The sequence below is a fragment of the Delphinapterus leucas genome, chromosome 4 (assembly GCF_059928025.1).
Source record: "Delphinapterus leucas isolate spDelLeu-1000000601 "Yukka" chromosome 4, BTC_Dleu_Yukka2, whole genome shotgun sequence".
NCBI lineage: Eukaryota > Metazoa > Chordata > Mammalia > Artiodactyla > Monodontidae > Delphinapterus > Delphinapterus leucas.
In genome coordinates this window covers 93,908,970-93,935,790 of record NC_143132.1, presented here as the reverse complement: position 1 = coordinate 93,935,790, position 26,821 = coordinate 93,908,970, and the positions used below count along the sequence as shown (strand labels likewise).

General features: G+C 40.9%; 1 protein-coding gene across 10 annotated transcripts in view; it reads right to left on the bottom strand.

The window, feature by feature from the left end:
* The window catches only part of NCEH1 (neutral cholesterol ester hydrolase 1), a 101,185-nt gene that overhangs the window by 69,420 nt on the left and 4,944 nt on the right, over positions 1-26,821 (bottom strand). The window contains exon 2 of one of the 10 annotated variants that reach the window (XR_016393081.1): positions 1-26,821. This exon is cut by the window's left edge and continues 12,102 nt beyond it. The exons of the other annotated variants lie outside the window; for them this stretch is intronic. The gene's annotated coding sequence lies outside the window, so the exon portion shown is untranslated. 10 annotated transcript variants of the gene reach the window in all.

Here is a 26,821-nt window from a genome sequence, read left to right as displayed (position 1 = left end):
TTCTCATAATGTTACCTCTTTTTATTTGCTTATGTCAGGGCTTCGTAGCACTTCAGTCTGTCCTGTAATGAAGTCCTGCTACCTTAGCTCAGCTCTGGTAACTCACAAAGTAAGTCTCACAGTAGCTTGGAGCCAGGCTGAATCACCAGCTGCATGTTCCTAAACTGAGAGCTATATAAGGACTTCTGGGTAGCAGAGCCCTTTAAGTGACGTAAACCCCATCTTCAAGGCTTCCTCAGAAGAAAAGGTTGTGAAGAATCACTTTTCATTATCCTGCCTTGAGATTCTTTGAGCAAGGGCAGAAAGGCTTAACAAAATATGATAGAGAGACAAGAGCACAGAATTTGGACAGAGCCCAAGGCTAAGTCCTGGCTCCCTCATTTATTAGCTACGTGACCTGGGCAAGCTTCCCCAGTTGTCTGGGCCCAAGTTTCCCAGATAAAGGAGTAAAAAAGAGTGCACGTGAGGAGTAAATCCACGTTATCTATCGTTGTCCCCTCTCTCCAGAGGCCCAGAATTGGCAGGATTCTTGCTCAGCCCTTTGGTAGATCCCCATCCAGTTAAGGACCCTTCCTATAGTTGACCTTTCTCCCTTATTTCCTTTAGTCAGCATTATTTTTATAAAGTAAACCTTTTGGCCCACTCTCTGAGAATAGTCAGGGACCAAAAGAGTTCTGTGCAGGGCACTCTCTCCATAGAGCAAAGCACTGGAGGGAATTATGAAGCCAACCTGTGAAGCACAAATATGATTATGTAACAGTAGGGTTCTCTGACGAGATTGCTCTATTACAATTTCACGCTTGTTTAGTCCTCTATGGAAGATTTTATTATAAGTTACAAAGCAAACCTGAGGAGAACCTCACCACCACTCACTAATAAGGTTAATCTAGAAGAGAGAAAGGCAAGAGTTCTCAAAGGGATCTGACACCCTAACGCCTTCACCCTAAAGCCTTCAGTTTGTTCTCTCACTGCAATTCAAGCTGGGGGAACACAAAAAGGAGAGGCTTGTCCCTTTTCAGTCCCTAAACTTTTTTGTTTATTTTTTTACTATCACACAGACGACGGTTTCTGTATTGCCAACATATTTGCTTAGCTCCAAAAGCCTCCTATGTTCAAGGGGGATAAGAGCTCACATGTACTGACATTTGCTCTCTGCCAGTCACTGTTCTTAGTCTGGAGCCTCAGACCAAGAGTGCTCCAGTGAATCACCCAACGTCACATAGGCATAAAGTGGTGGGCTGGATTTGAACCCCCTCTGGCTCCAGAACCTTCAGCCATCATCCTCTATAGCCATTCACTAGTCAATTGACTCTCAAACCTACTTCAGAAAACTGGAAGATTTTTACATCTGGAATGACCCTTTAGTCTCCCATATTACACAAAGGGAAACTGAGGCCCAGAATGGACACATGACTCTCCCAGGATCAGCAGCTTAGCCTTGACGGCTCTGGGCTGAGAAGGCATTCCCCTCTGCCCCTGTCCTCCAGCTCTTCCTCACCAGCACATTTCTCTCTCAAGCCTTCTCTGCTAACACCTTTCTCAGTCCTGTTCCTATCTTACTCCCCTTTACCTTCCATACACACGCACATGAGAGCTGATTTAAAAAATTAGAGTTCTTTTGTACTCACATCTCTGTTACCTACAATAGCAATAACTAGATTGTGAGCTCCTTGGGGCAAGGTCTGAGGCTTGGAGATCACATTTTTTTCCAGTGTCCCATGTACATGGTCATAAACAAATGTCCTTCATGAGGCTACTCAAGCTGCAAAAAGCCTCCACTGTCAGGACGAGCAGCATTTGTCTTCACCTGAGTGTTCCAAATAGCAGCTGAATCAAGGCAGCACAAAAGAATTAAACTTCTAAACAAAACCTCCTAAACTCCCTTCTGCTTTCGGCAGTTCAGAGATTGCCCACTCATGCCCTCTGCCTGACTTCACAAGTGTGTTACACAGGATGCTCCAGGAGTTGAGTTAATCTTCTGCTCTATGTAAAGTGGAGAAAGCAGCAAATTAGATGTCTCTTTGAAAAAATGTTTATTAAGTGGTATATAAACCCAAAAGATAAAAGGCAAGTGATTTTTATAGATATCTACTCATGTCTGAAGAGACACATTCAGATAATAATTATAATAAATTAAGACCCCTTTGGCACATTCAGAATGTGATTATAATAAATTAATACATACTATATAAAATACATAATAAATTACAATATTTATCATAATTACTCTTTTGTACAGTGCTTTACAGTTTATGACCATTTGAGCTTTCACTTGTTTGAATTTCACAAGGACCTGTGAAATAGGAAGAACAGGTATTACACTCATTTTTTGCTCATTTGAGGCTTAGAGAAGTTAAATGCCTTACCCAGGATCGTAAAGCTCCAAGTTACAAAGTGAGTACGGGTACCCAAAAGCCCAACTGGCTGCCCCATCACTCTGAATGTTATTACTCAGAGCTCAGAAGAAAATCAACAATCAAACCACTGTTTAAAGCTGAGTTTCTCCCATCACACAGGTTTTGAACACTTAGGAGTAAAAAGTGTAAAATCAGGGTAGAGAGGGGAAGAAGGTAATGAAATGTATCCCAAACTCTACCCAACCGGCTACATACTCTCTTTGCCAGGAGATCTGCTGAGCTGGATAGCAGGACAAGTTTGCCAATGTAAACGGTGACTAAGAAAATTGGCATCAGTGCAAAAGCCAGTGTTTACAGCAATTAGAATTTCTACAGCCAGCAGTGTCAAGTTAATACAGCTCAGTCACTCCTTGGCCTGAGGCATTAGGAGACAGCCTGGACCACCAGGCTCAAGAAGGAAAGCAGAAGGCAGGGCTGTTGTGATAGAATCTGGAGTCCCCAATGATGGAGGTTTTACTTTTACCCCAGGAGGGGCTTCTCGATTTAACAGATTCAGGAAATTGAAACAATTTACTCCTCACATACATTTAATCATGATCCATAACAATCTAGTGTGTTTAATGTATAACATATTAAGTCTAAGTCAAAATATCTGTAAAACAGATGAGATAACTATACAGTGGTCCCTTGGTACCAGTGGGGGATTGATTCCAGCACCACCACCCCCAGCATATACAAAAATCCGTGGATGCTCAAGCCCCTTATATAAAGTGGCGTAATGCAGTAGGCTCTCTACATCCAGGGCTTGAAGCATAGAATATCCATCCAGGTGAGGAAAGATGGAAACCGAGGACTGATTGTATTGCTGTCCTAAGGTGAACTTATAGGTTAGATATCCCATCATAAGGAAAATGGTCCATATCTATGATATGACTTTGAATCATCTCTCTTCATGATACTTTTTAAGAACATCTATTCTTCCTCTCCACGCACCCCTCCCTTTCAATCCCAGGGACAAAACCTAGGGAAGCAAAACTCTGGTTCCACTAAAAGATATAAATCCCAAATGAAGACACTAAAGGAGTTTGGCAAAACAATAGGTTAGTAAGTTATTCGGTTTAAAAATTCACCTGTTTTTAAGAGAAAGTCATTGAGAACTAGTTCTTTTGTCTCTTATTTCTATTATCACCATTACACAATCAGGCAAGTTGTCCAGTCCAAGATTATTCAAAGGGTGTTCCCCAGACTGGCAGCATCTGAGTACAAATTCTTGTGCCCTACCTTTGCCTACTGAATTAGAATCTCTGGGAGTGGGACCCAGGAATCTCTCCAGGTGGTTCTTTTGCACATTAGAGTTGAGAAACACTGGCCTATACTCTTCAAAGTGTGAAACAGTCTCTCATTAGGCAGTTTTTGTTGTGACTGATTTTCTTTGCAACAGCAATGGGTCAAAGTCCTGGGACAATGCTGCTAAGGGCGGGGCTGGCAATGACAAGCCACAGTGGAATGTCTGAAGGACCACACTGGCTTCCTTCAGGCTTGAATGATCCCTCCTCTGAACTCCCCCTTATCCTTCAAGACACCTCCTCTGTAAAGGACCCCCTGACTGTACCCTCCTCGGCACAGAACTGATCTCTTTGTGTTCTGTGTGTCACAGTCTGTGTGTCAATTTGTGGCTTGAACGTATCTCCATTTCTGCACCTCTCCTTTCTCAGTGTGAGGGTTGGTTTGTGTCCTGCTCTCCCGTCAACTCTTTGAGAGTAGGAACCCATTTGAAGAAATCTGCATATCCAAGCAGCTGGTGCGCAGAGATGAATGGATACAGAGGGGGAGTTAGATGTGCCTCGATGAATGGATACAGAGGGGGAGTTAGATGTGCCTCAAAGCTGCCGGACAGGGGAGGCTTCTACTCCCCAGCCTCCTTTTGTACAGGAGCTCCGGTCACAGGCCTGCCCCCTCCCACCTCCTCCAGCCCCTCCCAGGCATGGCCCAGTTTCTCTCCCTGCAGCTGGGCCCTCACAAATGCCACCCCTCCCCTTTGCCACTTCTCTAACACCCCAGACTCAGGGAACAAGAGACCCCCAGAGCCGAGCCAGACGGTGGAAGAGGCGGTGGCACAACAGCCGGAGCACAGTGGGGACTCAGGGTGCACTGGTCACCTGCAAGAGGAGCCCCAGGCCCCGGAGGAGAATGTACCAGGCCTAGAAATGGCTTCCGTGAGAGCTTGATGCTCTCTGTGAAAAGCCCAGTCCTTGCCCTCCAAAAGCTGCAGAAGCAACAAGATCAGATAGAAGCCATATATGAAGGAATTTCAGTCCCTGGGAAACAAGTACAATGACATCTCTAAGGTCTCATTTGCCAAGATCTACGAGCCCACAGGCGAAATGGAGGGACAGGGATGAACCCCTAAAGGGGTCGAAGAGGTGGGAGGAGGAAGATGAAGAAGATGATAACGAGGTGTATTTAATGGTCAGGATCCCCACTCTGAAGTGTCTGATGACCCAGAGAAATAAGAAAGGGCAGAGCTTGAAGAGGAGAAAGAAAACTAAGGGAAAAAAAAACAAACACTAAAGCATTTTAAATATTGGTGAACTTAAGAAACGCCCAGGTTTTTCATTAAAATACAACGTGAACCCGGTCAGACATTCCTAAAATATATGAAATGGAAGCAGTCAGATCCTGGCCAGCCCCTTAGTTTTAAATTTGACTTTCATTTGAACACAATAAATATATCCAAAGCTGTGGGAGAAGATTTACTCTTGAGATGACCTTTTCGTGATCTCTTCTGGGAGGACTGGAAATTGAGGCTTATAAAGGTTGTCAAGTAGGTACAAGGTAAAAATTTTCATTTTGAAACCCATTCATCATAACAGCATGCTCCACATGGAACACCAAGCCAAAACTGAACATGTTTTTGATGCTTAATTCTTCAACGCCTTCAGCCCTGAAATTTCCTAGTGTGGAAAAGCAGAACCCAAGAAAAATGTTGTCTTTTGTAACCCAGAGATCATCAGCCTTACACTTCAGAAGAGAGTGATGGATTCGAAGAAGGTTGTGTTGGATGGAGATCAAGACATTATTGTTAACGAGTCCAGGGAAACCACCAATCCCAGTGTGTGCCCACGCCCCCAGCTCAGAAGCAGAAAAGATTTAAGTTTGCTTGCATTAGCTGTGCCTTCATTATTTTGCTGTGTAGATACTGAATGGTAGATAATAAAATGTTACTGCTCAAGGATAGACACAGCAGCTAAGAATTCTCAGGAAGAGTGCATTTAACTTAAAGACTCAGCTTCTGGGCTTCCCTGGTGGCGCAGTGGCTGAGCGTCAGCCTGCCGATGCAGCGAGCACGGGTTCGTGCCCCGGTCCGGGAAGATCCCACATGCCGCGGAGCGGCTGCGCCCGTGAGCCATGGCCGCTGAGCCTGCGCGTCCGGAGCCTGTGCTCCACAACGCGAGAGGCCACAGCAGTGAGAGGCCGTCTTCTTTGTGGGTTTTGAATTGTGAGTGACTCAGAAATTTATTTTAAAAAAACATAAACATAAGGTTATTTACCACTGTGGTATTAATAAAACCTAGTATTGTCAAACACGTTCTTCCTGTCTTACTGAGTATTGGATAAATAAGGTGACTAAGCATATTTTCTTTCCGTCAATGCTTCCCTGAAAGTTGCCACTTTATCATTCTAACACAAAATGAATAGAATCATTAAATAAAAATGAATTAGGGAGTGAATGTTTGCATAGGCAACAGTTCTTTGAAGCTAGATACCTGTCAACACAGGTTGTAAGGATAATAACAATGTATTTGTGCACTGCTTCATCTCTAGTACATTGCGTGGCATTCAGTACATGTGCAACAAACACTTGTGGAACAAATGGGTGTCCATAACCACACTTAGAAGTATGTGTTTAATGCTTGAAAAAGAAATACACTGGTACTTCTCATATATCTAAACTATTTACCAAGATATGCATTATCATGTCTCATAATTATGAAATTACTAAAACTAATTTTACCTTAGCAAATACCCAAGAAAATCAAATGTAGAAAACGTCACAAGACTACAAACAATGAAAATTGGCAATGGCTCACTAAACTGTCATTATCCAGAAACTCTACTAACAGAAAAAACATATTGGGTTGGCCAAAAAGTTCGTTCGGGTTTTTCCGTAACTTATGGAAAACCCCAAACGAACTTTTTGGCCAACTCAATAAATCAGGGTGAAAGTTAATCAAGTAAATCAATTCTTCAGCAGAGTTAATGACAACTCATCTAGTTCAAATGTCTGGTGGGTTTAGCTGGGAAATTAAACCACATTAACATTAAAAAGCCAACTGAACAGATACCATCTAGTCTATGTGTAATGCTGCAGAGAAGTGCCAGTACTTGGAACACACTGTTTCACAGAGTACCATTAAAGATCCATCCCTGTGGAACTTGTAAAGGGCCTCTGTTGACCTAATTCTCTCTAATCTAGGTCTCTGCTCTCATTTACTCATACATCTTTCTCGCCAAATCCCTTTCTGAAGGACTTAATCCTTACTAACTTAAACTAGATGCCAATAAAGTCATATAATTTTAACATCTTAAGGGCCTATGCATATAGACTGTCTTCTTTGAAAACTGAGGAAACTGATGCACAGAGAGGTGGGGTGACAAGTTCCAAATCATCCAGTTACTGACGTGTTTGGACCACAACTCAGGTCAACAGAGTCCTAGTCCCAGGTTCTTTCACTACATCTCTACGGAAAAAAGTTTCAATTTACCTCAAAATTTCTGAGACCCTAACCTTTTTTTTTGCTTCCCTTTCTTAGCAAAATTGCTTAACTCTACACTTATTTTTGTTGTTTTAATTCCACCCTCCCACTTTACCATTCCATCTGCCTCCCAGAACTACAGCTAGAGCATCCCTGTTTCAACAGCATCCTCCTAAATCCTCACCATCTGCAGTCTTTACAGAACTGTCCAAAGACATGATTCTTGAGCTCTCTTTGATACCTCTGGCTTTCTAGGCTTTTGTTGCCTCTTTACATACTTAGAATATTAGCATGTGAGATCTGAAAGGAAAACTACAGAGCACATTTTCCCAAACTGAGTTCTATGGAGCAGCAGTTCTGAGGTGATGATTTCACAGAGGACAAAGAGTGAAGGGTTCTGTGATCCTGTGATCAACTAAGCTTAGGATATGCTGCATATCAATTCTTTTCTCAGAGATTCACAGTGCACATCAGGTTTTTAAAGACACTGACAAGTCCCAAAAGAAAATGAGAAATTTATTTAACTCTGCTGAGTCATTCATCTTTTCCACCTATTAAATTCCCTTAAAACTGATTGGGGAAGGCCTTGCCTAGTGCACCCCCCCCTTGTTTTACAATCAAAACTGAATCTGCAATTGAATGACTGACCAGGGTCCTACTCTATTTTGGGGCCAGAGCCAGGGCTCCAATCCAGCTCTGAGTCTCAGGCCAGGGCCTACTCTTTAAGTATTATTTCCCCTCTGCTGGATCCAATTCCTTCTGGTCTTCAGCACACTCAAGATCCAACCCTTTGTCCCGGGATGGACTACAAATGTTCATGTAGTGTATGCCTGTGGGGGGAGATGAGAAGGGTGGATGCTTGATCATATTATTTCAGTTTGATCCTACATCCATTCAACATAGGACTGTGCTGGGTTTCCTCAGTTATACAACTTCTGTGCAACACTAAACACTGGGACACAGGCACGCAAAGCCATCCTAAGGATTTTTCTCAGGGGTTTCTAGGGAATTAGAGGAACAAGTCCTGAGCAAAATGTCATGGAGGCAATTTGAGGGTAAGACTCTCCAGATGGGGGCCTTAGTCTCTAGGTAAAAGAGTTAGGTGAACGTGGGCCTCTCCAAAAGTTTGTTGGTGCATGTCAAACTGCCCTTCCTTCCTCTCTGTGCTTCCTTTTCATTTTCTCCAAGTTTTCCCAGTTGATTCTAGAGACCTTACTAGGCCAGGAATCAAGGTTTCCTCTCCATATTTTCTTGAGGGAGGGAGAGCTAGGAAGCAATAACACAAAGAAGGAGTTTTAAGAGAGTGGATAACAGATTTGCATGGCCCAGTGGTGGGCCAAGTGTTTGCACAAATTGCTTGCTGCCTTTGGTGTGGGCATTTCCAGAACAACTGTAAAGTGAATAGATAATGATGGGAAGAATTAAAGGATGGATGCCAGATAGTATTCACTGATGAGGGGCAGCCCATACTCTGCTAAACAGCTCCTTTATCCAACTAAACTCACAGGCCTGCTTATAGTTCCCCCAAATGCTCATTCTTACCAACTTGCTTTTGTACATATTTTATTCTTTTCTTCCCCCCATCCCCTTCCCCTAGCCTCCCTGCAATGCTATTCTGACCCGCTCTTTAAGGTACAGCTTTGATCTTAACCCTCCCAAGGTCATTCCAGTCAATCTTGGAGTTTACAGCCTTGTTAACTCCACTGCCCATTTGAAAATTACCCATGTATTTACTGAGTCCTGATATCTCTAGGTTTATGCTCTTGTTATGACTTTATTGGCTATGCAATTATGTCTTGTTTCCCCAAATAAATTCTGAACCATTCAAGCATAGGAACCTTTTGGAACACTTGTGCAAAATGAAACATACTTGTCAATTATATGAAACATTAAATGAATGTTAACTGTAGAACATAGGTCATAAACTCATGCCTTCAGGGGCCAGGGCAGCTCATGCAAATGAGTAAAACAGGTGTAAACATCAGGGAGTGGGGAGGCTTGCAGCAAACTGGAAAAACAATGCCCTGAATAAGGAAGAAGCTGTGGGGCTCCCCAGGTGATTCTGTGATGTGGAAAGTCTGGCCCAGTGCTGTCAGATGATCTGATTTTTCAAAAAGTAGGAAGTCCAGATTATTGTGTGAGATATTTTGAATTTTAGATGTTGGCAATGAATTTTTAAATGTTTAATAAGCAGTGTGGACCAAAAATAACATCTGCATGTCAATCTGTAGCTCTCACGCTTGCTGTTTGAGAAAGTCAGATCACTTTTTTAGACAGACAATGTGTGTAATTGACAATGCTCTATCCCCAAACCTGGACAATAATAACAAAACTAAGGCATAAAATTAGAAATATTTGGCTTTTTTTGTTTTCATTTTACATTTTAAATTACAGTGATGCATAGAAGCAGTTTAATTAGAAGGTGATGGCAATGGGGATTATAGAGACTCTGAGTGGGAGTTATGGGTCCTCCCAAGGACTGCACAGGTTGATGCACTTGTTTCTTTTTAAAAATTATTTTCCCTTAAAGGTATCTCATGCTCTTACGTTGGAAGAATTAAAGTTGTTAAAATGTCCATACTATCCAAAGCAACCTACAGATTAAGTGTGATCCTTATCAAAATACCCATGACATTTTTCACAGAACTAGAACAAATAATCCTAAAATTTATATGGAACCACAAAAGACCCAGAATTGCCAAAGCAATCCTGAGGTAAAAGAATGAAGCTGGAGGCACAACCCTCCCAGACTTCAGACAATATTACAAAGCTACAGTAATCAAAACAGCATGGTGGGGTTTCCCTGGTGGCACAGTGGTTGAGAGTCTGCCTGCCAATGCAGGGGACATGGGTTCGTGCCCCGGTCTGGGAAGATTGCACATGCCACAGAGCGGCTAGGCCAGTGAGCCATGGCTGCTGAGCTTGCGCGTCTGGAGCCTGTGCTCCACAACGGGAGAGGCCACAACAGTGAGAGGCCCACGTACCACAAAAAAAACAAAAAAAACAAAAAACAAAAACCAGCATGATATTGGCACAAAAACAGACATATAGATCAATGGAACAGAATAGAGAGCCCAGAAATAAACCCACACACCTACAGTCAGTTAATCTATGACAAAGAAGGCAAGAATATAAGGCATGACACCATAAAACTCCTAGAAGAGAACATAGACAAAATATTCTCAGACATAAATCATAGCAATATTTTCTTAGATGAGTCTCCCAAGGAAAAAGAAATAAAAGCAAACAAGAAACAAATGGGACCTAATCAAACTTACACGCTTTTGCACAACAGAGGAAACCATCAACAAGACAACCTACAGAATGGGAGAAATTATTTGCAAATGATGCAACCAACAAGGGGTTAATATCTAAAATATACAAAGCATTTATACAACTCAATATCAAAAAAAAACCAACCCAATCAAAAAATGGGCAGAAGACCTGAATAGACATTTCTCCAGAGAAGACATACAGATTGCCAACAGGCACATGAAAAGATGCTCAATGTCATTAATTATTAGAGAAATGTAAATCAAAACCACAATGAGGTATCACCTCACACAAGTCAGAATGGCTATCACCAAAATGTCTACAAATAATAAATGCTGGAGAGGGTGTGGAGAAAAGGGAATCCTCTTACACTGTTGGTGGGAATGTAAATTGGTGCAGCCACTATGGACAACAGTATGGAGGTTCCTTAAAAAACTAAAAATAGGGAGTTCCCTAGTGGCCTAGCAGTTAGGATTCTGGGCTTTCACTGCCGTAGCCCAGGTTCAATCCCCAGTCAGGGAATTGAGATCCCACTAATCCCACTCCTGGGCATATATCCAGAAAAGACAAAAACTCTAATTCAAAAAGATACATGCACCCCAATATTCATAGCAGCACTGTTTATAATAGCTAAGACATGGAGACAACCCAAGTGCCCATCAACAGATGATTGCTTTAAGAAGATGTAATACATACGTACAATGGAATATTACTCAGCCATAAAAAAGAATGAAATATTGCCATTTGCAGCAACATGGAGGGACGTAGAGATTACCATACTAAGTGAAGTAAGTCAGATAAATATATGATATCACTTATATATGGAATCTAAAAAATAACACAAATGAAGGTATATACAAAACAGAAACAGACTCACAGACATAGCAAACAAACTTATGGTTACCAAAGGGGAAAGGGCGGGGGGAAGGATAAAATAGAAATATGGGATTAACAGATACAAACTACTATATGTAAAATAGATAAGCAACAAGGATTTACTATATAACACAAGGAACTATATTCAATTTCTTGTAATAACTTATAATGGAAAATAATCTGAAAAATATATATAGTAGATATATAACTAAATCACTTTGCTGTATACTGAAACTAATACAGTGTTGTAAATCAACTATACTTTAATAAAAAAAAATTATTTTCCTTTAAAACCACACAGATTTCCTTTTCCTTGATTTGACTATAGTCTTGTTAGAGGTAATTATGGTCATTCTTGAGAGATCACAAAAGAAATGGGGGGTAAAGACTAATTTTTCTGAGACAATTAGCTGGGTTAGAGTAAGAAGATAAAAGGAAAATATGTTAAAGAGACTATAATATGATATGACATATGATATGAGTATGAAAGAAGGTCCAAGCTGCCTAAATGCTACCTCCTTCTTCTCCCCTCCACCCCAAGGATGCCAGGAAGTGGGCTATTTAAAACTGGGTGTTACAATGATAGGTGCCCAGTACTGTGCTAAGGGTCGCTGGCCCTTTTCCTTGAAGTTGACAGACGTGTTAAATACTTGGTAATAACCCACAGGTGCTCTGGACATGGAGGGCCCTATAACTCCAGCAGGAGTGGAAGCTGACAGTCCTCACACAAACTGAAAACCAAAGCAGCTTCCATAGCATGTAAATGTTAACCCTTGCAAAGAAGTAGGGAGTTCACATGTGTGATCCAACTGACTAAGAATACTGACTAAAGTATTTTTTTATAACTGCTTTCAGAGACCTTGGTTCACTCCTCTGTATACCCTTAATGGGGACAAATCCTCTTTCCCTGAAGTTGGATTTGATTTCTGGAAAAGCCAAAGTTCCTCTAGATAACAAGGTGTGTGATGAAGCTGAGGATCACATTTTGTTCATAAACAAGATGAGATTATAAAGTAATGAGAATGACGTTGACATGCACCACAAGAAATGGCTTGGAATGAAATTTCTTAAAAAACATTTTAGGGCTTCCCTGGTGGCACAGTGGTTGAGAATCCACCTGCCAATGCAGGGGACATGGGTTCGAGCCCTGGTCCGGGATGATTCCACATGTCGCAGAGCAACTAAGCCCATGTGCCACAACTACTGAGCCTGCACTCTAGAGCCCGCACGCCCAGAGCCCATGCTCCACAAGAGAAGCCACCGCAATGAGAAGCCCCCGCACTGCAACGAAGAGTAGCCCCCACTTGCTGCAACTAGAGAAAGCCCGCACGCAGCAACAAAGACCCAACGCAGCCAAAAATAAATAAATAAAAATAAAATTAAAAAGAATATTTTAGACAAGTTCTGAGTATTAGCGATGGCATCATCATTAGATTAAAGCTTAGAGGAAGATACCTGGAGCAACAGGCACTCTACTAACAAGTCACTATATTTCCCTTCGAAGGGTAGCGTAGCAGATTGGAAAGACCAAGGGATTGAAGTAAGAGGCTAGGTTAAAATTCCTTCTTAGCCGCTTACCAGCTGTATGAGTTTTTAAAAAATATTTTACCTCTCAAGTATTTTTTTTTAAATGAAAGTTTCTTTAAATGTAAGAATATATAGCGTGAGAGCAGGAATTACACTTGTTTACCACTTTTTCCCTAGAGTAGAGCTGATACAAAATACATATGCAATAAATAGTCATTGAAGGAATGAACAAAAATTCTAATGTCAACTGTTTTCAAAGAAATTACAATTAAACAAGGTATCCATGCAAGCTATTAAATTAACAAGTTTTTAAAAAAATCAATTACAGCAGTTCACGCTGGAAAGAATATAGCACAACTGGCATTTTCTCACATTGCTATTAATCATATAAATAGGAAAATAACTTGGAAATAAGAAGGAGGACCTGCAAAAATATTTATACTCTTTGATCTAGTAGTTCTAATTTGGGGGAATCTCTTGAGGAAAAATCCTAAAAGCAAAACAGATTACAGGCACAAATATGTTCACTGTAACATTACTTATAATAGCAAGAAACTAAACAGTCTAAGTTTCTGGTAATAGGGAAATAGTTATGTTAAAAATGGCACCTGCTCTTTGATACGTCCATTACAAAGAGAAAGGAATGCTATGCAGTAATAATGTGGTATATCCTTCTGGTATAATGACAAGTAAATTAAGTTGTGCATAAAGTTGTATAATATGACAGCATCTACCAAAAGACAACATATACACAAAAAGAGAGACTGAAAGGAAATATAACAAAAAGCAAATGGTAGCTGTGTTACAGTTAGAGTAGGTGAATTTTTCTATTTTCTAAATTTTCTATAGCATAATTATGTACCTGTTATTGTATATAAAATAATCCAGTCCTCTAATTTACTAAAGGAAATATGCTTCTATGGGAAAAAATTTTAAGTGGCTCTGATAGCCAGAGATTATAGAACTTAAAGAACACTCTCCACTGTCTGACATCCACCTACTGCTCAAACACACCCTATACCTATTCATATTCCTACACACTACTTCCCTGTACACACCTTTGCCTATAAACCTTGTCTGTCTTGCCCATGAAGTATTTACTTTCCTCAAAGATAACAGAAGGCTGCACTGCAGGGCTCCATTTGCTAATGGAATTTCTCCCGCTTGACCAAATTCCAGTTCCTCCTTCAGTGTCCATCTCAAATGCACCCTCCTCTGTGACACCCTGTCCAACTCACTCCTCAGACGGTTGCTCCTGCCTCAGTGCTCTCTAGGACTTGGTTCAAGTTCCTATTTTTGATACTTGCTGTATTGTCATTATGAATTTCTAGAGCTATCTCCTTCACCTTTGTTCTGCTTGGTCTATCACACTGCCTGGTACATAATTAGTGCTCAGTATAATTGCTGAATGAATGGCTTATATTGCTGACTATGCTTTCCTTCACTGTTGCTTCTAAGTTCCTGCTTTCTGAGAAAAAGCAGGCAGCTTACCCCTTATCATTTCCTACTTGGGCTCTTCAAGGAAAGGAAACAGGAATCCAGGGTAAAAGCAAATACGTTTTGCTGTTTGGTCCTACTGATGATGATGCCTTATTTGAGAAGTAGGATGTACAGGGAAAGCTTCCTGGCCGGTTGTTATCACCAACCCTCGTTATTGTGGAAGCTGTCCAGGGACGTTGAATCACTCATCATCGATTCACTCCGCAATTATGCGAGCGTTTACTTTCTGCCAGGTACTTTTAGGAGCAGCGAAGCCCACAGACCTGCTCCTTCCCCTCACAGAGCTTCCAACCTAGCAGGGGAGACAGGATTAGTTAGAAAGACAAATTACTTAGGAGTAATTAAAGAAACAATCACCAATAGTGGCATGTTCCATGGAGGGAAAAGTCAGGGTACAGTGAGAGAGGAAAATAGGGGTGAGACAGAAACTAGACTGGGTGGTTAAAACAAGAGGTCTCTAACCAGACACCTAACTCCTTTGATGAACATGCAAGAAGTTTTTGTCTCAAGGCACCATAGCTGCCAACAACTGCGGTGTCTGTTTCAAACTTTAAACAAAGAAAGACTTTCTGAAGCAGCACAGTAGAAACACAACAAGAAAAACAATTTTGTTAAGTCAGTCTAAGACAAAAAGCTACTAAAACCAAACAACAGCAGAAAGATAATTTATTTTCAATCAAATTATGTATTTGGGGGCTCCCTGGTGGTGCAGTGGTTAAGAATCTGCCTGCCAATGCAAGGGACACGGGTTCGAGCCCTGGCCTGGGAAGATCCCACATACCACAGAGCAACTAAGCCCGTGCGCCACAACTACTGAGCCTGAGCTCTAGAGCCCACAAGCCACAACTACTGAGCCCAAGTGCCACAACTACTGAAGCCCGCGTGCCTAGAACCCTTGCTCTGCAACAAGAGAAGCCACCACAATGAGAAGCCCTCGGACCGCAACCAAGAGGGGCCCCCGCTCGCTGCAACTAAAGAAAGCTCGTGCACAGCAACAAAGACCCAACACAGCCAAAAATAAATTAATTTTTAAAAAATGTATTTGGGCACCAGAATTTAATGCTATTCTACTGGTTTATAACAGAGAATATTTTTAATAAGTAGATTAAAGCTTATTTCACCAAGTAGTACTTATTCTTGAAGAATCATATATTGGTTGTGTGTTTTCATAATCATATTAGCTTACTTAAAGTTACCATAATTAAAACAGTGAAATGTATTAAGCTTAACAACACAAGACTGAGACTAGTTCCACCCATGGCCCAGTTATGCAAAGATCTCCTTCAAACATTTTATACCTTTCAGAAATGCAATAGAAATAACTCCCTGTATGTGTCATGCTGTCCCACCTCAGGGATATGCACCTGCTGTTCTCTTCCTGCAATGCCCTTCCTTCTACACCTGTGTGATGTGTTTCTTCTCATCCTTCCAGACTCAGCTGAGCCAGCACTTCCTCTGGGATCCTCTGCCTGAGTTCCCCAGGCACACAGAGGCTTCTGCTGGGTTCCCACAGCACCCACTATGTACCATGAACCACAGCACTTAGTAGGTTTTGTTGGAAGTGTCTCCTTGGCTTTTCCAAACACAATAGAGTGTGAGCACCTCAATGTCTCTGCAGTGTCTGACACCTTTCAATAAATTGCTGAAAGTATATCGGCACTTTAGAGAATGAACAATGCACCATTTTCCTCCATGAACAGAAAGAGAAAGAGGTGAAACAGCATAACACTATACATTAAGCATAATCTCAATAATTACAAAAAGACCCTAAGGAAACCTGGCTCTCCCACATGCACTAAAAACCACAGGAACCAATCTGTAGTGCAGCAACTTTAAGGATGCTTTAAAAAATGCTACCCATGTTTGCTTGCCACTCTCTGAAATCTGAAAATGGAAATGAAACAAAACAAAAACAAAAAAGGAGGGTGGGGGAGATAATAGTGGAAGACATTTAACCACTGACAACACCTAAATGAAAGTCCAACTTTTTAAGCAGTTTAAATTCTATGATTTACCCCAAAATACGCTTTTATGGAGTCAGGAAATCATGTTACTGTTTTTAGAGTAACTGAAAATCACTTCCAAACAGGTTCCTTCTGTAGACATAACCAATAACAATGTTAACCAATAACAATGTTCTTCTTTTCATCCAAGATATATCTTCATTTAAGTTGCAGGACGGTGCCATTTGGATTAGCTATGTGAGGCAATAAGACTGAGAAGTTATTGGTTTTGGTCAGTAGGGGGCCAGTAAGCCCTGAATGTGGCACACTGTGAGTCCCGTAAAATACTGGCCCACTATCCTTGACAAAAGTATAGCACATGCATTTAAATGGTACACTGCTAACTATAGGATTAATAGGCATCAACCTGCAAGGAAGCAAGTTTAATATTCATCTGATGTGAACCTCATTGGGAAGCAGACAGGAAAAGCTACTTAGCTTGTAAGAGTCTAGATTTTAAAATATGTTTCCACATAGATGAACCAACACAAATTTAGACATAGTTATTTGGGGAAGGGGTGTTTCTGACTTTTTCTTTCCCCTTGTTTTTTATTTTTTAAATATACATTTTTATTTTTAAATATATATTTACTTCTTTAATGTACTAAGTAGTTATATAATTATCATATATATTTATAGATAAACCTATTTAGTACCTCAGTAATATCCATCGGTAACTTCCATCTCAGGTTTTTTAATCGCAAGTTATAAAGGATATTCTGGCTATCTCCTGTCATAAGTGATAGCTCAATAACAACATTGCCAAAGTCAAACATTAGTTTTGACAGACATCCTTGAAACCATTCCAATGAAGAGGCTACAGGTTGAGACACTGAAATATAAAAGCCACTGTTGCCTGGAAGCACATTTTGTGGCTCGTCCACTGAGAGGTCAGGATGCAGAGCTGATGGGCTTGATTCCATCCTCAGATTCCTCATTTCTCAAGAGAATTCGACACAGATGACCACCCCTCATAGTGGAGCTCTTCGGTGGTTTTTGGTTTCTTTGACACTCTTTTTTTTTTCCTTTAAGAAGATGTTGGGGGTAGGAGTTTATTAATTAATTTATTTAGTTTTGCTGTGTTGGGTCTTCGTTTCTGTGAGAGGGCTTTCTCTAGTTGTGGCAAGTGGGGGCCACTCTTCATCGTGGTGCGTGGGCCTCCCACTATCGCGGCCTCTCTTGTTGCACAGCACAAGCTCCAGACACGCAGGCTCAGTAGTTGTGGCTCACAGGCCTAGTTGCTCCGTGGTATGTGGGATCCTCCCAGACCAGGGCTCGAACCCGTGTCCCCTTGCATTAGCAGGCAGCTTCTCAACCACTGAGCCACCAGGGGAGCCCTGTTTGACTCTTGTTTCCCCAGTTTTCCTTTGTTCTCTGATTGCTCTATCTCCTCTGCTGGCTCCGCCTCTTCTCCTCAACTCTAAAACTATTCTCTTATTCAACACTGTTTCCTTAGGGGACTTTCATGTCTTTCGGGGATTTCAGTTACCAGTGACCTGCCAACAAATTTCGCCATATTTCCTGGATTTTCCATTATATAATTATTTGCCACATATTTTTGGCTCAGTGTTGTAGCTCTAGGAAGGCCAAGTGCTACTTGTTTTGTGAATTGCTATAACCTCAGTGCCCAGCAATTAATGATTGCTCAATTAAACAGGTGATAGAGGCCATGGTGAATTTTTTCTATTATGGTGGTCAGCTGAAGACACCTGTCTTTAGTATCCTTAGAGGTCAATGTCATATTTTCCAAGGTTATAGGCCAGATCTCTGGGCCCAACAGATGGCAATCATTTGAGCAAATCCAAAGCCCTTTGTTTAGGAAAGCATCAACCGTTAAGTAAAGTGCTTCTTTACTACCTTCACATTGTGGCACACAGCTCACCATCAGGGCAGAATTCAAGTAAAGCACTTTAATTTATATAACAAAGTGTCATGTCACCAACTGTATCTTAGGTACCTAAAGTCTAAAGAACTCTTTTCAGGTGACACATATTATTCTAAAATGAATTGATACCTTGGCAGAGTCTGATGAAGATCTTTGACATAAGACAATGACAGTCTAAAAGACATTCAATTTCTTCAGCTTTTAGAGCACTAACTTCAAAGCCAGACTGCTTGAATTAGCGTTCTGGCTCCAGGAGTATGATCTGGGCAAGTTACTTAACCCCTCTGTGCCTCAGTTTCTTCATTTCTAATATAGGAATAATAGTACTTACCTCACAGGGCTGTTATAAAGATTGAATTAATATATATGTGAAATGGTTAGACCGTATGTGTTAGCTATGACGACGATGACTCATATATCCAGTTAGAACATCAGCAAACTAAGCCCATGGACTCCAAAATTTTAACTGCAAGAAGAGGTTTTTAGTTCTTGCTGTATACCAGTCACTGTGCTAAGAATTTTATATACACAATCACATTTAATCCACATAACAAGCCTTGAGGGAGGCACTGTCATTATCCCACTTTTATAGATAAGGAAACTAAAGCTTAGAGAGTTTAAGTAACTTGCCCAATTAGTCTCACGACTAGTAAGTGCTAAAGTCACGATTTAAGCCCAGTAGCCGTAGCCAACAGCAGTCCAGGTGAAAAAGATCTACAGCTGTATAGAAATCCACAAACCTGAGAGCAGTAGCTGATTGACAAGAATGATGGTGAAAGTTAAAAATAAAAAAACTGCATATTACTATTGGAGTATACTGTAGGCAATTGCCAAAAATCAGACTTGGACCAAATATATTTCTTATGTGACAGGTACTGTTCCAAGTGTTTTACGTATTAACTGCTGTGTGATGATGATGACAAACGATAAAGCTCTGTACACATTATCACATGCAATCTTCACCATAACTTTATGGGCTAAGTATCATGACCACTTACTAGATCAGGAAACACGCATAGGTTAAATATACTCTTCAAGGTCACACAGCTAGTATAGCTCAAGCCTGGATTTGAGCACAGGTCTTCTTAACCCCAAAATCCATGCTCTTAAACACTATGAAACTGGACCCCCAAATTTAGCAAATATACCATCAGTATCGTGAGGTTCAAATAAGGATCTATAGTCAATTAAATATGGGACTCACTAAATATTCTCTCTTTAAAATTCAAAATACATGTTAGTATGGTAGGAATTCTGAAATGTTTCACAGTTAAAAAAGAAATCCTGATTTCTTTAACTCAGCATTTCCTAGTCTTATTTAATCATGGAACACTTTTCAATGTGTAACATATATTAAAACCCTCCAGGACTAAAATTTGTAAATAGTACATAACACACTCCTTGCCTTCGTGATGCTTGCTCCATGTGGATTACACAAAAGATTTTAGAATGGAGTGGGCAAGTGACAAGGAGAGGAAGGGAGACTGAACAGTCATAACAGGAAGCTGTGGAATACAGTTGAAAGGGCTGTGGAATCCAGCAGACCTGGTTCACGGCCAGCCTCCCAGGCAGTCATGTGTTTGTGAACCAGTTACCCAACTTTACTGAGCTTCTGTTTCCCTTCTCGTTAAGTGAGGGCATTAACTGCTATTTCACAAGGTGGCTGTGTTTATTATTCAATAAATGGGTCCATTATTATGCAGATATCTGCCAGTAATCTTATTCTATTAAAAGCAGATCATCTTTTAAAAGCAAAATTGATTTGTTTTGCTAAGAAAGTCAAGGAAGCAGGGATTATTGCTGCTCTGGACTTGCTTCTAACAGGGAAGAACTATGCCATGAAATGGCATAAAGTAGGAATAGTGAAATAAACAGCTTACATTTTAGAAAAGTAGACTTTAGAATGGTCAAGGAAAAGGTACCTAGGGCAGAGAAAATATTATGGTACAGGAAGCACAGAAGAGTGTTGGTCAGATTAATTTCTCAGGGGGCATTCATCAATTATCGATTCTGGAGGAAAAGAGAAAAGTAGAATGATACCAAATGAATGTGGGAATTTGCTAGTGATCTTTTAAGGGGATGGCCTGTAATGATAACTAATGTTTAGCTAGAAACACATGATTCATTACAAATTCAAAAACAGCCATAAATCTACAAAAACATTATGAGGAAGTTAGAAAATCAGAAAACAGCAAGGCTCGCAAAAAAAAAAAAAAGTTGCAAAGGACAACAAAAAGCCATTTGGGGATAAATTCAGAGTCAGAAGCACAAGAAAGCACCAGGTCTGCCCTTTGGGGCAAATGGAGTAACATAGAGGATTGAAAGAAAGCAGAACTATGAATTCCTATTTCCTCTATCATGAATGATCTTCAAGCCTCCCCTCTCAAAAACCCAAAAACAAAAGCCCTAAAATAGTAGGAGAAAAATTACGTCTATGATAGGTGAGAAAGCTTATGATTTGGTGGGGAGCTTGTACATAAAGAAATATCAACATTAGGAAAGAAACATACAAGGGCCATAAAAGAAAAATGAAATGCTAACAGAGTATAACGGAGAGACAAATTAGGGTTGACTGGGGAAAAAGAGGAAGTTTCCAAAAGAAATGATTTTTGAGTAGGTGTTGAAAGACGTGGGATGTTGGCTAAAGTAAGAGGGTGGGAGGGCATGTGAGGCAGAGGTGACAACAGGAGGAAAACTGCCAGGATTATCATGGGAACACTGTGAGGCTAGATTCAGCAGCGTGGTACCAGGTTGGAGCAGACCCTAAGTGCCAGCTAAGGAACTTAGTACTTTTATTTGGCCACTATCCTAGGGAACAGGAATTCCGCCTGGGGGTGATGGATGGGAGCTGGTTCCCTGGAGGGTTAACAGTCAAATCTGGGCAGAACAGGGAGCACACGAATCACTCCATAACTTTGCGTTGATTATGCTGATCAATGCAAGTCACATAAATGCAGGCTGAGCATATGTCCAGATTTGTCTGGGAATAGTTCTGGTTTAAGACGGTTGTCCTGGCATGATTACTAACAGCAGCCCCTATCACTCTCAAAAATGTCATGGTTTGGACAATAAATTATGTGGCTACCTAGGTATATGTAACTCGGGGACTATATCTTTGTGTTTAATAGCAGTAATAATAAACGTGTATTTAAATAGTTACAAACTGTAAGGAAGAGAGCTTCCCAACAGGTAGGCTGCTAAGGGGTTACAGATGGGCTATAAGAGATTGATGGTTAGGTGTTTTACAGAGGTAAAAACTTAAAACCATTTTTTATAACTATTCAAAATTTATCAGAGTTGGCATTCTCTTTGAGAGCCATTTGTATAATTTTCTTTCTGAATCTTGTGAATTCTGTCATTCAAGCCCTTATAGATTCCCCTGGTATTTCCTCCACTTTTTCCTGGCATATAAAAGTCATCAAGTCTCTGACATGAAAAAAGACTGGGAAACACCAGTGTAGATTAATTTAATGGTAGGAGCTCAAAAAATAGTCAAGATATAGTGTAGTTGTGATAAACTTATCATGAGCGTTCCCAAGTGCATGGCCACAGCCATGAGGGGCCTGTCAGAGAGCAAGCAGCAGGGACAAAAATGGGCAAATCCATCATGGAGGACTTTGTTTTCAGGTCACCCAGGCCCAGCAGTGAGAACGTGAAATGAAGAGTCTAGGAATTTTTATTCTAGCTCTGTTTTGCCACTATAACTAATCATGTGACCTCGGGGATATCATCGACCCTTCCTGAACCTGTTTCCTCACTTGACAAAATGGAAATAACTAATGCCAGCCAGTTATTCATTGTAAAAATAAAATGAGATAATGTAAGGGAAACCCTTTGTAAAACCTGGAGTGCTACATACATATAAGGTATAACAAAAAATTATGGGGTTTTTTTGTTTTTGCGGTACGCAGGCCTCTCCCTGCTGTGGCCTCTCCCGTTGCGAAGCACAGGCTCCGGACGCGCAGGCTCAGCGGCCATGGCTCACGGGCCCAGCTGCTCCGCGGCATGTGGGATCTTCCCGGACCGGGGCACGAACCCGCATCCCCTGCATCGGCAGGCGGACTCCCAACCACTGCGCCACCAGGGAAGCCCAATTATGTTCTTTAGGGTCTCATTTCTATTAGGGTTAGCCTCCTCCTCCTCTTACTGGTGAGCCTCTAGGGTTTCCTTGGTAGGATCACCAATCCTCCTCTCACCCCACACACATTCATTCCCACCACTCCCACCACCACCCCTTCACTGACCTCTGCCAAATCCATGTCTCGAGCCCAGCTGTCTCTCTCTCACTCCCAAGCTCTGGTCTTGTATATGCAAACTATTTATGAACAGCTATCCTTAAACCAGTCCCATGGACACTTCAAAGCAAGGTGCCAAACTCTACCCTCACCCTCAGATATGCTCCTTTTCCTAATCAGGGTCATCATCACCATTCACCCAGTTACTCCAGAGTCTGTCCCAAGAGTCATCTTTGACTCCTTTCTCTCCTTCACTCCATATTAGCCTCCCACGCCCCCTCCATCAGCAACTCTGGTCAGCCTCACTCCAAACCAGTCCCATTTTATTAGTTCATGCCCTCCCCTCTTACCTGGATAATTGCTTCCAAGTGGTCTTTTGCCCTTGTTTGGTTTCTTAAACTCTAGTCTCTATACTGCCACTGAGAAAGACTGTTCTCAAACACAGATCTGAGCATGTGATTTCCCTACTAAAAATCTTTTTCAGTGGCTCCTTTCTTGGCCCACAGAGCCCTTCATTACCTGGCCTGTGCTTCCTTCCTACCTTATCTCTCTTACTTCGGAGTTTTATGCTCCAGCCACTCTGAACCACTTTCAGAGACTTAGCTTGTACCATCCTCTCCCACTGGAACAATCGCTTTGGCTGGAATGCCTTTTTCACCCTCCTTTCTCTCCCTCTTCTCTTCCCCACCTCTTCCACTCAGCTAGCTCTTACGGAAAGTCAACCTAGCACAATGGTTGAACTCTTGAACTCACAGTAAGACAGGCTTGAGTTATATCGTGACTCCACCTTTTACAAGCTTTGTTATCATGAGCAAGTTACTTTTCTTTACAGTTCAGTTTCCTCCCTTGTAAGATAAGGAAAATAAGAACGTCCATCTCATAGAATTATAGCATGGATTAAATGAATTGCATGTAAAGCACATAGCACAGTATCTGGCACAGAGTAAATGCTGAGTTATATCCTTAATAGATGTTATTTTTACCATAAATGCTCAACCTTGATAATTCACAGTAGAAATCAATGTGAAAGGGAGACATCTGTTCCTAATGCCCAGGTTAACATTAGATGTCCTTTTTAAGGCTCCTATAGCAACCCCCAAATGCCTCCATCATAACTCTTCCTCTATCAGTCAAGTGCACAATCTGTAACTGTCAGTAGGTTTGTCTCCCGTCACTGGACTGTAAACTTCTCCAGATGAGGTGTGTGTCTTATTCTGTTTCACCAACTCCTAGCATTAGGGTTCAGTTAATATTCATTGAATTAATGATGACTTCTGAATTTTAATTTTGTTAAGGACAGAATATTAAAGTAGGATTTAAATTTCATTTTGGAAACACTGAAAGATAGATTGTTAAAATTTCATAATAAGACAGATTAGGTAGGGAATATAGCTAGGTTTGCCACTTGGAAATTTAATTATATGTCTTAATTCTTTATAAATATAAATGAAGAAGAAAATAAGTGATAGTTCCCATATAGTTTCACTTGGCAGTAAAATAAAAATATGCTCACTAATTTAAAAGAAGTAATTGTACATTAATAGAATGTTTAAGAACAATTATTACACTCTCACACCTCAGAGAAATGTTTTCATATCAAGCTCAAGCCACATATTAGAAATAGGATGTCCCATTAAAATAAAGTAATAATGATGGCATTTCTGTGCTCAGGGCCATATTTGTAGAGTTCTGGGAAAAATAAAAAGGAGAATTATAAATTAGGTATTGTCTTACACACTTGTAGCTGATTCAATCTGACCTTGATATTTGATTGGATTCACCGGCAGGTACTGTCTACCGAGACCAACTCACATTGAGCACCTGTCAGAACTAATGCTGATTAAATACTGTGCCCTTAAGCTATTCTTAAAGCCATTCTGCTGCCAGGTGTTTAAAGAAAATCCCATTAAATCAGCTAAAAATTGTGCTTAGTGAAATCTCTAATTTAAAGTTAAATTTACGTGACAGTAGTAAACATTCCAGTTCATGAATGGTTATGAAAAAGGTTACCAAGTTGGAATTCTGCATGGCATCCAGCTGAGCTGTCATTTAAACCATACCCACACAGTCCAAAGGCACATGCACAGAGAATTCAGGTGAGGTCACATTAGATTTCAACAAGTTTGGAGATATTTTACGGGATGAAAAACCTTGCTCAACTAGTCCAAAAGCACTGCCATTTATAAGAAATAAATAAAGTCAGCAGAAATACCAGGTTCAATAATCTCTCTTTTATATTATGTCATCAAAAAGATACGTACGGTAAGAACTAGAAAGCTAGGAAATGATCGAGGTAAGACAAGCCACACTCTGGCTCTGAATCCTTTTGAGATACCATTATTACCTTTAGTCACCATCTTTATCACCCCTCTGAACTGTACATAACCACTCCCTCCTATGAGCTTCTGAAAAACTTGTCAGCTCTTGCTTTTCTTACATTTTATTTTATTTATTTATTTTGGTTGTGTTGAGTCTTAGTTGCGGTTCACGGGATCTTCATTGCAACACGCAGGATCTTTCGTTGCAGCACGCAGACTTCTCTCTAGTTGTGGTGCAAGGGCTCCAGAGCGCATGGGCTCTGCAGTTTGTGGCACACAGGCTCTCTAGTTGAGGGGTGGGCTCAGTAGTTGCAGCACACGAGCTTAGTTGCCCCACAGCATGTGGGATCTTAGATCCAACCAGGGATCAAACCCGAGTCCCCTGCATTGGAAGGTGGGCTCTTAACCACTGGACTACTAGGGAAGTCCCTTGCCTTTTTAATAGCTGTATATTAACATGGCTTCTCATCGTACTAGACTGCAATTTCTTGTAGGTCAGACTCAAACAGTAAGCTTTCAATCTGTGTTACATCCAAGTGACTGAGCATGAAGCCTGCTATCGTGATAGCTGTCAAAGGATCCAGGATGTGTTTTTAAAAGAAATGTATATATAGGGTTGGCCAAAAGGTTCTTTTGTTCAGTTTTTCCATAAGATGGCTCTAGTAGCGCTAAGTTGTCTTTAACTTCACTCGAAACAATTTTGTTAGATTGTATTGTGACAGCTGTCATATCAGCGTGCATTTTTTAAAAACTTATCAAAATTGGTGAATTTTCATTTTAATATTGAAGATGGAAGAAGAAAAGCTACACTTTCAGCATATTATGCTTTATTATTTCAAGAAAGGTAAATATGCAACTGAAACACAAAAAAAGATCTGTGCAGTGTATGGAGAAGGTGCTGTGACTGATAAAACATGTCAAAAGTGGTTTTCAAAGTTTCGTGGTGGAGATTTCTCACTGGATGATGCTCCACGGTTAGGCAGACCAGTTGAAGTCGATAATAATCAAGTCGAGACATTAATTGAAAACAATCAATGTTATACCACATGGGAGACAGCCAACATACTCAAAATATCCAAATCAAGCACTGAAAATTATTTGCACCAGCTTGGTTTTGTTAATTGCTTTGATGTTTGGGTTCCACATAAGTCAAGTGAAAAAGAACCTTCTTGACCATATTTCTGCGTGCAATTCTCTGCTTAAACCTAACGAAAACGTTTCATTTTTAAAACAAATTGTGACGGGAGATGAAAAGTGGATACTGTACAATAATGTGGGATGGAAGAGATCGTGGGGCAAGCGAAATGAACCACCACCAACCACATCAAAGGCCGGTCTTCATCCAAAGAAGGTGATGTTGTGTATATGGTGGGATTGGAAGGGAGTCCTCTATTATGAGCTCCTTCCAGAAAACCAAACAATTAATTCCAACAAGTACTGCTCCCAATTAGACCAACTGAAAGCAGCACTGGACGAAAAGCGTCCAGAATTAGTCAACAGAAAACACATAATCTTCCATCAGGATAAAGCAAGACTGTATGTTTCTTTGATGACCAGGCAAAAACTGTTACAGCTTGGCTGGGAAGTTCGGATTCATCCCCCATATTCACCAGACATTATACCTTCGGATTTCCATTTCTTTTGGTCTTTACACAATTCTTTTTTTAAAATAAATTTATCTTTTATTTATTTATTTTTGGCTGCATTGGGTCTTCGTTGCTGCGTGCAGGTTTTCTCTAGTTGCGGCAAGCAGGGGCTATTCTTCGTTGTGGTGTGTGGGCTTCTCATTGCGGTGGCTTCTCTTGTTGCGAAGCATGGGCTCTAGGTGCTCGGGCTTCAGTAGTTGTGGCATGCAGGCTCAGTAGCTGTGGCTCACGGGCTAAGTTGCTCTGCAGCATGTGGGATCTTCCCGGACCAGGGCTCGAACCTGTGTCCCCTGCATTGGCAGGCGGATTTTAACCACTGCCCCACCAGGGAAGCCCCAAAATTCTCTTCATGGAAAATTCCCTGGAAGACTGTAAAAGGCACCTGGAACAGTTCTTTGTTCAAAAAAGATTAAAAGTTTTGGGAAGATGGAATTATGAAGTTGC